This window comes from Callorhinus ursinus, unplaced genomic scaffold, assembly GCF_003265705.2.
Source record: "Callorhinus ursinus isolate GAN/ISIS: 27379988/994484 unplaced genomic scaffold, GSC_fseal_2.0 scaffold123, whole genome shotgun sequence".
NCBI lineage: Eukaryota > Metazoa > Chordata > Mammalia > Carnivora > Otariidae > Callorhinus > Callorhinus ursinus.
In genome coordinates, this window is record NW_027397185.1 from 837320 (window position 1) to 850064 (window position 12745).

The window sequence follows — 12745 nt, forward strand, 5'->3', positions numbered from 1 at the left end:
CCCCCGGGCCCCGCACTCCGCCCTGCCAACGACTTCGTGTGCCGGGCGGCTCGGGCGCTGAAGGCGGCCGCTCGGTTTTGAGGAAATGGGAGGGTGCCGCCCAGCTCGGAGGGCGGTCTGAACGGACCAGCCGGTACTGCTAAGCCCTGGGCACGAACCCGCAAGCCCTATTAGCACAGCTACGATTTCGCACGCCCCACCGCCACCCCGATTGTGCAACAAGTAAGCGTTAGGGCCGGGCCCGGGGCGGCAGCCTCGACCCCGACGAGTCGCTCCGCAGGGAGATCAGAGATCCACCGGCTGGGCAGGGAGGCGGTTCTCCGCCCCGCCGACGGCAGCCAGGAAGCACCGCCGGGCCGCAGCAAGTTTGCACGAAGGGGCCCCGCGCCGCCGCTGGCGCGCCCGGCGGGCAGGCGAGGCCTCCCGGGGCCACGGGCGCCCCCAGTCGGACCCCAGGACCCCGCCCCACCGCACCGGTCCGGGAACGCGGGCCCCGCCCCACCCCCGTCCCCCGAGCCAACAGGAACTGGGCTCAAACCCCGGCCCTCGCGTGACCTTGGCGGCGACCCGGGCCGCGAGCTTCAGTTTCCTGGTCCTGGAGACCCCGAAGCGGGAGGCTTCGCAGGCGGAGCAGGAAGCAGAGCTTCCTGGGGAGCCCGCCGCCTGGGCCGGAGTTCCGGGCGCCCACCCCGGCGGCTCCGCGGGGCGCGAGACCGCGGCGGGAGGCTCGGGGCGCCGGCGGCGCGACCGACCCGGGCCCCCGGGCCCCCCCCCCGGCCCCCCCCCCCCGCCGGGTCTGGCCCCCCCCCCCCCCCCCCCCCCCCGCCCCGGCCCCGACCGCCACCCCGCCGCCTCGACCCCGGGCCCGGCCGCGGTCCCCTTCCCCCGCCCCGGCGCGGCCTCCACTTGACCCCCCGCCCATCCTCGACCCCCGGCCCAGCCCTCTGCGCCCTCCCCGCCGCGATCCTCCTCCCAGACCCGACCCCCGCCTCGACTCCACGCCCTCCCCAGTCTCGGCCCCCGGCCCAGCTCGCCGCGCCCGCCCCGCCGCGGCCCCCGGCCGGGCCTCGGGCCTCCCCGCCCCAGTCTCACCTCGGCCCCCGCCCGGCCCGGCCCAGCCTCACCACGGCCCTCACCGCCCCGCCGCCGCGGCGGGCAGGGCCGCCCGCGGCCCAGGCCTGTGCCCGCCGCCCGCCGCCCGGCCCCTGGCTCCCGGCCCGCCGCCTCACCCTCGGCGGCCGCGGCGAGGCTACTGCTCCGAGCCAGGCGTTGGTTTCGCTCCCACAAGATGGCGGCTCTGACGGCGGCCACGTCAGTGCCTGCTGCCGCGGGGAACGCTGGGGAACGGGGCGGGCCCGCCTGCGGCCCCGTCCGCTCCCCGCCACAGCGCGCACGCGCGGACTCCGGGCTGGGGGCGGGCGCGCGGGGACTGGGACTCCGCCCCGCCCTGGGCCGCGCCCCTCCCGCGGCTGCGCGTGCGCACCCGCTCGCGCTCTTCGGGACGGAGTCCGCCTGCGCCTGCGCGGCGCTTCTCCCGGACCGCGCGCGGTTGGGCCCACCTGCCCGTTTTGCAGATGCAGAGACTGAGTTGGCGGTGGACTCGGTGGCCGGGGGGAGGCGGCGGCAGGGTGCACGAGAGGGTGCTTGACCCCTCCCTGGCCAGGCGGTCGCCGCGAGACCCGGCAGGTCCCGGCGGACCAGTGGGCCGCGGTCGCTCTCCCCGGGCGCCAGCCCCAGGTGTGGAAATCGTGGCCTGAGTACCGGCGTGACCCACGCAGCCCCTTGCGCGCCCGAGGAGCCCACCCGGGGGAGCAGGCTGCCGTCCAGTAGCACAGGCCGAACAGGAGCCCAGCCGGGCAGGGGACAGCGCTACCCCCGGGGTCGCCAAGAGCCCAGATCCTGGCAAACTGGAAGGAGGAACCCCCTCCTCCGGGGAAACCTCCCTGGCCTGATCAGAAGGGAGACGCGGACAGTCGGGGCCCCTCTCCACGGGGTCCAGCCGAAGGGCTTGGCTGTGGACTCCACGTAGGACCTTACTCCGGCCTCCTGCCAACCCCGGGCCCGCCTCCTTCCTGCCCCCTGAGGCTCCCGCCCCCCACCTTCGTGCTGCTTTGGGGGGGGGTCCCACATCCGAGAGGGCTTGTTGAGATTGCTGGAGGGGCTCCCCAAACCCGTGTGTTGTAGAGGGCACAAAGCCCAAGGCCATATCACCTGGGCCCAGGGGCCTGCCTGGCAGAGAAGGCCTGCCCAGCAGCCTCCTGCGCCCGCCTGCCCCCCTCGCCCACCTGCTCCCCTTGGGCAGGGCCCCCTCCCTGGACTGGGGCAGCTGGGATCCTACCAGCTGCCCGGTCCTCCTCAGGCCCTCCTCCAGCCCCAAACAGTGATGCCGTCATCTTCTGAGAGGCTGATGGCCCCTTGACCTTGTGAGCCAGACCCTGCGGACGCACCTGGCAGTCCCAGCCTCCCCCAGATCTCACCACTTATGAATGAACCAGCTGGTGGTCTGCACCTCAACAACTGCCCCCAAGGCCCTCATCCCTCCTTGGCCCTCCATGGACGTGTTTGGGGGTCTCTCTGGCCCTGAATGTGCCACAAATGCTCATGCAAAGTGCCCTCAGGGGCCTCTATCTCCAGGGAGAGGCGCAGAACCTTCCAGTGGTGCTGGCTCCCCACTCCCAGAGAGCCAGTCCCCGGCCAGATGTCTGCAAGTGGTCACTGTGTCTTCGGAAGCTTTCTTTGAAATTTAAAAAATCGTGAAAAAATAGAGGCAGGAAGGAGTGTATGGAAGATACACACACAGCTGAAAACAGAGTAATTCCTGTGTACCCGCCCCTAGGTAAAGGGGTTTACCTTCCTCTTGATTCTTGCGGAAAGGGGGCATCTTCAGCCCAGGCCAGACAGGTATGGGGCACATCAGGGGAAGGATCCGTTGTCAGGGAGCAACGACGTGCCAGGCGGTTACCTGGGGAAACTGAGGCCCAGGTGCTCACCTGAGGTTACCTAGGGACCGAGGGCCTCCCTGCCCCTCTTCCCTGGAGTTCCGAAAGGGGACACCCTGGGGTCGGTCGATGAAGGGGGCGCCTGCCCAGCGTCTGCCAGGAGGGGGCAAGGTGAGCCAGCTAGGGGGCCCTGCAGCCTACTGTGGGACTTGAGGCCCCCAGCCCAGATTCTCACCTCCAGCCTGACTCCCGGTGGGGGCCTGGCGGGGGCTTGGGGTCAAGCTCCTCACCTCTGGGGGTTTGCAGGCCGAGGACCAGGTCAGACGCAAGGATGCTGAACAGGACCCCCTCCCCCCGCGCCCGCCAAAGGAACTGAAGGACTAGCTGCAGCAAAGGGCTAGAGGCAGGAGAGGGGGCGTGGGGGGGTTGGGGGGTGGAGATGCTCCCTCCCCGCGGGTCCCCCAGCCTGGCAGGCCCCTCATGCAGCTCTGCGCGTGGCACCTGTGAGGTGGGCATTGCTCATGGCGGTAAGCGGGCTGGACGAGGCTGCGAGCCCACAGAAGGTCAGGAGGCTGTGAGGCTGGGGTGGAGGCCCTTGGAACTTGGCCTCCAGCTAGCCGTTGCCAGAACCTTTGCTCTTCCACCAGCCCCACCCCGCCCCCAGGACAGGGGCACTTGCTCGCCTCTAGCATCTGTCTCGCTCTCTTGGGCTCCTCCAGGTCACCGTTTAGCTAAGGCCCTCAACTCCAGCACCTGGTTGCAGGAAGTTCTGTCCCCTTTAAGCCTTCCTTGGGCAGTGTGGGGAGAGGGGGCCTCTGGTTCCCAGAGGGGACCCCGAGACAAGTTTCTGTCCAGACAGGTGGGTACCGCTGGGGACCCACATCTCCGTCTGCTCTGCTCGCGTCCCTTGCAGGCCTACCCGCAAAGCCCACCCTTCTGCATGTCCCTCCTAGCGCTGGTGGCAGGAATTGCGGCCCCTTGATGACAGGGGCCCAGCCCCCACACTCACACCTCGTTCCCCGCCCCACCCCAGGGCTGCCCTGCCTCTTGTCCTGGGCCTGGGCCAGGGGCTGGAGCTGACCAGGCCTTGCCTCTTGCCCCTTCGGTCATGCCAGAATCCCATGGCTGGCAGGGGATGGGCTCAGCCATGTCCACAAGGCAGCCGAGGGGCAGCATGTGGGCCACAGCCTCACGTCACGCTTGGGCGAGGCCTTGTTGCCTCCAGGCTCTTTGGACATCCCCGTTCTCCTCATGCCTGCTCCTGCCTCAGTTTCCCCATCTCATCCCAGCCTCTGCTTTCCCTGCACCCCAGCCCGGCTCACGGGCTCTTCTCGTTGCTGAGACAGGCTGACGCGTTCCTGACCTGGGGCTTTGCTCCCTCAGTCCTGGGGTGGGTGGCCCCTGCACACCTAGCTCGACTCCCCCCGACCCTGGGCACGGTGGTCCTCCCTGGCAGGCCAGCTCCACGGGATCTGGTTCTCATCCTGGCCTCACCCCTGGAGCTGACAGGCCCGCCTCCCGTGCTCCCTCTGCGAGGCGCTTCCTGTCCGTCCGTCCGTGACTCCTCACGTCACGGGGGTGCAGCTGGCATGCAGTCAGCGGGACGCCCTGTAGGTGCTCGGTCCGGGAGCTCGACTAGGAACCTGTCACCCCTGAGCTCACGTGCCCAGGGTGGTTTTCAGCTTTCGGTAACGGGATCGGTTCCTCTTCCAATTGTGCGTCATTTATCTGAGGCACTAATCCAACCTCATTCTGAGACAGGGCCCATTTCAGCAGCGTGTTAGGGGGTCCCTGATGCACACACAGCCTCCCCACTCTAGAACGACGGTGGCCCCTTCCACACTTGACACCATGCCCTTAGCTGGCCTGCCCCTGTCTCAGCCCTGCTGCCTGACCCACTTCCCCATGGTGGTCAGAACGGGGTCTCTGGGCCGATCTGGCCCCGGCTGGCCCCCACCCCAGCCAGCAACGGGCGTGTCTGCTGGATTGAACAGCTAATCCCACTGGCTAGTGGGAAGGGGCCAAGTCTGCAGCCAGAGGGATTTAGATACACCGGATAAACGCATGGAGGAGGCCAGGAACTAGCAGGGGCTCGGTTCTGCCGGCCAGGCTGTGTGGACAAGGGGGCCCCAGGATGTGGCTCCTCCATGTCACCTGGACAGTGGCCAGCCTCCAGGCCCCACACCTACAGTGGCTCCCTCTAGCTGTATTAGTCTGGGCTCCCCAGAGGACACGGAAACGTGCAGACGAGATTATCACGGGGATTGGCTCGCACGGTTCTGGAGACAGAAGTCCCAGGGTCTGCTGTCCGCAGGCTGGACCCCAGGAAGGCCTGGTGTCATTCCAACAGCCAGGAACCCAGGGCGCGGGAGAACGAATTCACCCTTCCTTTGCCTTTAGTGCTATTCAAACCCCGGGGGGCTGGACGAGGCCCACCTGCTTCAAGGGGTGGGCCTCTCAGCTTACGGATCCCAATGCACATCTCTCTGGAACCCCCTCACCAAACACACCCAGGAATGCCACTTTACTGGCCATCCGGGCATCCCTCAGCCTGGTCAAGATGACACGAAGTTGACCGTTGCTACAGGGCTGGGTGGACTCTGGGAAGAGCCCCCCTGCAGCCCCAGCCCCATCTATGCTGGGCCCAGCTCTGCGGTACCCAGCCCAGAGATGTGGGCTTGGTACTGCACCCGGTTCCGGAGCACGTCCCGCCCCCAGCCTCCAGCCTCAGCCGTGGAGAGTGGCGAGGGCGCCACCCAGCCCCTCCTCCACAGAGGAGGAAGCCAGGGCCTGCGGGCAGGACAGGCTGCCCTGGTGACCAGTGGCTTCTCCCCGACCAGCCATGGCCAGGGGGCAGCGGTCCTGGCACTATCCCGAGCTTTTGTGTTTTTTTTTTATTGTTTTTAAAGATTTTACTTATTTTTCAGAGAGCGAGCACAAGCCGAGGGAAGGGCAGACGCAGAGGGAGGGCAGGGAGCCCCACGCGGGGCTCGATCCCAGGACCCCGGGGTCACGACCTGAGCCGAAGGCAGGCGCTTCACCAACGGAGCCCCCACGCGCCCCTCTCCTGAGTGTTTAAATTGTCATGCACATCGGTTCAGTGAGCTTGGGGACACGGATACCTCTGTGCATACCCCAGGAAAACCCACACCCCAACGGAGGTACGAGCACTCCGCCCCAGCAGGGTCTCTGGGCTGCCCTGCACACTGGTGTGGCCCCCGCCCCCCCAGTTGCTGCTGCGGCCCCACCCCCACCCCCCACCCAAGGGCTGCTCCTTCTGGTCTGGGGAGCTGTGGATGAAGCTGCGGGAAGCATTTGTGGGAAATGCATTCCCTTCCGCCTGGAGTGGAGGTGCCATTTACTGGGCGGGCACAGCTGACACCCCCCTAGCGGAGGGTCTCTGCCTCAGCCGCTCCACACACACCCACTTTGGAAAGGAGCAGCTGGGCCTCAGGGATGGGCTGAGTGCTCACACTGGCCTGGCAGGCCGGGCTCCCCTCCTGGGGGCCTCGGAGTTGAGCCCCACCCTCAGACCGGGGTCTTCCTTGGGCCCCACCGTCCATGGGCCAGCTCCCCTTCTTGCCCCGTACTTACCTTGTCAGGGGCAGAGGCTTCTGGCCCTCCCCTGTGGCACCCCTGCCCTCTGCCCTCTCACCTTCAATACGGTCCTGAGCCTGCCCCTCTTCTTGCGGGCCCGGGAGGAGAGGGGGGCCTCTCCCATCTTTGAAAGAATCCTCCCTTGGATCCCGCAGCTGGGGTCTGTCTGGGACACCAGGGTGTGGTCCCGTGGCCACCATCAGGGCCCGCATCTGAGCTCGGTGCTCTGGGAACCAACCCTGCAGTGTCCCATCCGGGCACATGGCGGAGGGTGTGGATCCGCTCCACCGGTGGGGTGGGCACGGGAGCCTGCTCCAGTCTGAGCTCCCTGGGAATGCCCAGGGGCTGGGGGTGCAGCCAGGCCAGGGGGCCAGCACGGGGCAGGGAGCAGATCCACAGGTTGGGACAGCGTGGGTGAGCTCCTGTCGCTGGAGGCTTGCAAGAGGAGGCTGAATGGGTTTTCAACATGGGATCCTGGCATCAGGTACGGCTTGCTCAAAGTGAGCTAGAGCCACGGTTCCATTATCTCTTGTGCAGAGGGAAGTCAGAACGGGGAGAGGCATGTGTTGAGTGCAGGACCTTCCTTTTGTCCTTGGAGAACATCTGGGCAGACCCCGCTTGGTAGGGGTCTCGTCGGGACGCAGTCAGTCGGGGTGGGAGCCCTGAGGTGTGGCTGGGGAGGGCCTGGTACCCACTAAGGCGGTGGATAGGGGAGGGAGGAAGGGGTTGGGGCCCCACAGGTCTGGCAGGGGACACAGCGTGTGAGGGGTAGAGCCCCAGGCTCCACCTGGGTGAAGCTGTTCTCTTGAGGTCCACCTCCCGGGTTGGAGGGGGGCTGCTGCCTGTGTCCCGGGCTCTCCGGCCCTTCTCCCTCCTTCAAGCCCCAGGCAGAGGGCAATGGGGCAGGGCGCTCTGCCAACTGGGAGGCCCTGAATGCACTCAGGGTTCCGAAATCCATGGCCACGAGCCCAGAACGCCTGGGCGCCCCCTCCAGCTGGGAGAGGCAGGAGGGACCCTCCTGGAGCCTCCAGAGGGAGCACGGCCCTGCGACACCTCAACCGCAGTCTCCTGGCCTCCAGACCCGGGAGAGGACAAAGCCTGCTGCCCTCAGCCCCCGCACTGGGGGTGACTGGTACAGCTGGCCCCCGCCCCGGCCGCAGGCCCCGTCCCGGGGCTGCACCAGCCTCAGGAGCACCTGCCAGGATGCACGGACTCTCTCGAGGACCCACGCATGTCAAAGCCAGGGCGCCTGGACAGCAAGCAGAGTGGGGGCCACAGGGGCCAGGTCCCTAGCAAGCCCCAAGTGAAGCTGACAGCCCCTCCCTCCCTGTGCCCATGGCCCTCTGCCACCCGACACCCCCCCACACACTCATTGCAGTTCCCAGACCTCAGCACTCCAGCCCCCAGAGCCCCTCAGCTCCGCCCCGGCTCCTGCCCCAGGACCTTTGCACTGGCTGCCCGCCTCCAGGTGAGCTCCCTTCCTCCCTTCGTGGGCCTGTGCCCTCCGCCTCCTGCCTGTCTCTGCCCCTAACTCCGCTCTCTTCCACTGCACACGACACATCGGATGCATTTATTTGTTTTACTGCTTGCCTCCTGCTGACAGGCACACTATAGACGCTCGCTAAGCGCTTGTCCGTCGTCCTAGGGCAGATGACCGGAGAGCAGGGCGGGTCTCCAGAGCAGCCGGCAGGCTCAGAGAGGGGCCGCGCAGACCAGACAACGCCTCTGGCCCCGGGGGCCGGCTGGGCGGAAGGCAGGCGGGGCTCCCTGTCAGGGGGCTGGCTAAGGCAAGCCCGGGCCCTTCAGAGCCAGATGCAGGCGGCAGCGGTCAGGCGGGGGCGCTCCTGCCCAGGCCACTGCCGCCCCGTTCGGGCTGGGAACTCTCCACGCTTTAATTAAAACCCGCCCCTCCGCCTGACCCCACTCTGCCACCACATTCTCCACTTAATTGGGGCCCTTCAGAGCGGCCGAGGTTAATTAAAAAGCCCAGCTGAAGGCATCATGGTGTCCGGGCATCTGCGGCAGCGCCTGCCTGCGCGCACTCCGCCCCGTGCCCCGGAGGTCTGTCCCCCTCGCCTGTCGCCCCACCTGGGCCCCTGGGTCCACCTCCTCACAGCTCAGCCCTCCAAGGGGGTGACTATTGCTCAGAGACCCCGAGTTTCTGGCCCCAGCAAGAGGGCAGGGCTGCTGGGGGCACCGGCCGGCCTGTGCCAGCTCACGACTCCAGCCCAGGGGTCTAGACACTGCCTCTGGCTCCCAGGCCATGACGGGCTGGCCTGTCTTCTCAGGCCCCAACCCTCCCCCTGTGGGCTCAGCTATGCACCGAGCCTGGGGAGCCCCTTTCCCAGGAGGCTCTTGGCTTCCCCAGTGTGTTCAGGGGAAGGATGCGGGCAGTGGGGGAGACGAGGGGCTCTGAGGCCCGCCAGGGGAGAAGCCAGTGACATGGGCATCTGGGAGCCGAACCTTCAAAGGCCTGGCTGCAGAGAGGGAGACTATAGGCCGGCCAAGAAAGGCCAAGTCCCTGACAAAAGCTAGCCTTGTTAGGCCACTGGCGGGAGGACAGAAGGTCAGAGCATCATGCCGCTGCCCGCAGGATGGCCGCCTGCTTGCGTGCCTGCACCCCCAGAGCCTGGGCCTCCAGGCAACGTGCAGGGTCCAGGCCCGGAGGCCCCAGCGGCGCTGGGCTGGGGCCTGGGGGAGCCCAAGTGGGCATCCAGGATATGTTAGGAGTCCTAGTGCGGCTGGAGAGAAATTGCCCCTCATTAACTGAGTGAGAAAAATCTAGAAAGAACACCTCAGTGAAACAGATGCAGAGCTGGAGGCCACAGCCGTGCTGAGGTCTTGTGGGGGCTGCCGCCAGACGGCAGGGGGGTCCCGCGGGTTTCCTGAGCCCAGGCGTGGCCCCACTCCCTCAACCCAGGGGCCTGCTCGGGGCCCCCGAACCCCCGTGGGAGGGGACACGGGAAGTCAACACGTCCCTTCTCCTTCTGAGGATGCAGGCACCTCCCCTGTGGGCCTGGGCCGGGCTCAGCCCACCGTCGAGGGTCGGGCCCGGGGAGCGGCTTGCCCTAGAGTTGGGAACAAAACTCAGCTCCCTCGGCCCAGCTGTGACGGGCTGCGTGACGGCAGAGGCAGGGGCAGGTCTGAGCCTCCAGTGAGTACGTCCAGGCCCGAGGCCTCCCGGCTGTGCTCTGTGCAGCGCCCCCAGTACGCCCCCTTGCACTGTCCCACCTGCCTCGTTCCCGCGTGCGTGGCACCTGCGTCCCTCCACCACACCTGTTACCCTCACGGCTGTCTGCAGCTGGGCTGCATCCCCGTGGCTCAGAGGGGAAGCTGAGGCCCGGGTGGGCTGAGCTCTCTGCTAGCGGAGGTCACACTCCCCGCCAGTCCAAGCTGCTTGCCCACTTCCCTAACCCCACCCCACTCCAGGACTAGTGGGCAAGCAAGTGCTGAAAGAACTGTGGGCCCCTCTCCAAGCAGCACTCTGCTGGGGCAGGGGGCTGGTCAGGGCCCAGGCACCTGCTACGGCGTGTGCGGGGGTGTCTGGGAGCCTGGGCGGGCTCCCCATCCCTACCCTGCAGGATGTAGACTGACCCTCCATCCTGCCCCAGACCTACCCCTGACCTCGGACCTCAGGCTGACCCTAACCCTGCCCTCCCTGGGGGCTCCCGGGCCTGGAGCCGCCTGCCCTGGACATGGCCCTTTGCTGGTGGGCTCCTAGGGCAGGAGGGACCCAGCGTATGGCCTGTCCTTAGTTTGCTGTTGACTCTGAGGCTGGGACGAGGCCTGTTTCCCTGTTGGCAGCCCAGCTGCTGTTCTGAGACCAGGGCATCCTTCCTCAGGACCACCGCCCGGGGATGCTGATGGGGGAGCCACACGTTGCCAGTCCCCAGGCAAGGCGGTGTCCCTCTGAAAGGCTCCAGGGGCCTTCCTGTGGTCCATTCCGCCTGGCTTGCCTGGGGCTGGGGAGTGTGGATGTGCTGGGACAGGCCGGGCAGGGGGCTCGGCAGCGGAGGCATCCCTTCCCCACCCCACGCGCGCACATGCACACGCGCAGAGCTGTCCCACAGCCCAGGTGCCTCACGTGGGCCCCTCCCAGGTAGGAGTGAGGTGGGAGCCACCAGGCCACGGCCCCCGTGGCTGCGGGGTTGGAGGCAAGAGTGAAGGAAATGGGGGGCAGCACTGCAGGCGGGACCCAAGGCCGTGACTTACGGGCTCAGCTTTCTTTAGGACTCGGCCGAGGGCTGCTGCTGTCATGCCCTGCCTGGGGTCAGTTTCTCCACCATGGGTCCGAGGACCCCCTTCAGCTCAGAGGGGGCTAGACTGCAGCAGCCGCAGGCTGAGACACGAGCCCCACCCTGCAGGCACTGGGGAGCTATGGGACGCTCTTGAGCACAGGAGGGGCTAGCTCTGGGCTGTGTGACCAGGAAGGCTGCCTGGCCCACGTCCTCGGGTCCGGAGGTTCTGGCCCAGGCCTGGGAATTAAAAGGACACCCAGGGCAGAGTGCTTTAGGGGGCTGCAGGTCTCAGGCGGCCTTACCCACTTCCTGCCTTGCCTGTCTGCAGGTTGTGCGTGGGCCTGCCCGCCTCCGTGCCCGGTGGTCAGGCGAGGGACCGACAGGAGCGGAGGTGCCGTCCCTTGCAGGCCTCGGATTCCACTATTCACCTCTTGCCTCTTCCCACATTCCTGTCTTCCCTGGTGCCAATGGCTTCTGGGCAGGGCAGGGCCGTGTGTGTGTGTGTGTGGAGAGTGGGGCTTGGAGGAGGCTGAACCGGGTGGAGGCCTGGCCTGGGAGGCGACAGGACCTGGGGCTGGAAGCAGAGCAGCCCTGGGGGAGCTGGAGGGTCAGGGCAAGACTTCCGAGCTCCTCTTTGGAGGTGCCGCTCCGTTGTGGACGTCTCGCCTCCTCCTAGAAGCCCCCCAGGGTTACCGGCGATGTGCCAAGTGTCAGGACCTCCAAGCACCCAGGGATGCAGCTGGCAGGAGGCATGCCAGCCGCCCGCTTGGATGGGCTGCAGGGAGCAGGGCCGCCTCCTCCCTTAGAGTGGGGGAGCAAGGCACCGCCAGAGCTGGGCCTCCCTGGGGCGGGGGGGGCATGCCGTCCCCACCAGCCAGTGCCTCCCTCCAGCCGGCGTGTTTGGGTGGACGAGTCCTGGCCCTCGCACCGTAAACACCAATTTGCAGGGCCCCGAGAGGCAAATGACTGTTTACTCTGTGCTCCAGAGACTCAAATAAAAAAGGGAGAGAGAGGGAGACGTGATCGAGGTGCTGGCCTAGAGCTAAACGTCAATTAGCACCTCCCGTTCTAGCTGCCAGGCGGGCGGTGGCGGCTCCCCGGCGGGGGCCCTCCCAGGGCTGCCCCGGTGCCCTGGCCGCCCCGCCTGGTCCTGGTGCTGCCGGGACGGACGCTCAGGGGCCTGGAACAGGAAGCCGGAGCCATAGAAACCGCGGCCCACGGTCACCTCCTCCTGGAAGGCCTCCCGGGTGACCCAGAAAGCAGGGAAGGGGCCAGCACCGCTCAGCCCTCCAGGGCCAAGGTCACCAGGCGAGCTGAGGGGCAGGGCAGGTAGGAGCGTCATCTGTCATCTGCTCCCCATCCCCCCACCTTGGGGGGGAGAGGGAGGAAGGAAATGGGGTGGCCTCGCCTTCATAAACTAACACTGGGGAGAGCGGCCTCGCCCAGCGCGCCTCAGTTTACCCCTTGCTGCCTGTGAACACAAGGGCTGGGATGGGAGGGACACCATCCCGTTCTCCGCCAGCCATGGGCAGTGCCCTCGGAGGTCAGGTGCAGTCCACACTGAGCGTACCCGGTCAGGGGACAGCACCCCGGGTGGGCAGAGGCCACGGAGCTTGCAGAGAGGGAGGCGCTGACCGTCAGGCCGGGACCTCACATTGCCCTGTCCTTGGGGTGGTATGAGGGTTTCGTGAAGGGAAATGGGGTTTCAGTAGTGAGACAGATGGCAAGACAGGTCAGGGAGGACCTCGGGCTTGGGGTCGGGGGGAAGGTGTAGGGGAGGGCAGAGGGAGTGGGGCCACTCCAGGCCAGCCGGCCAGACCCTAAAATGGACTGTGTTTCATTCCAGACCCCAAGGCAGAGCCCTGTCCCCAGACAAAACCTCAGGGCAGGGCCGTGCCCCCCAGACCAGACCCCAGGGCAGGGTCACGGTCCCCCGTCCAGACCCCAGGGCAGAGCTGTGCTTCCCAGACC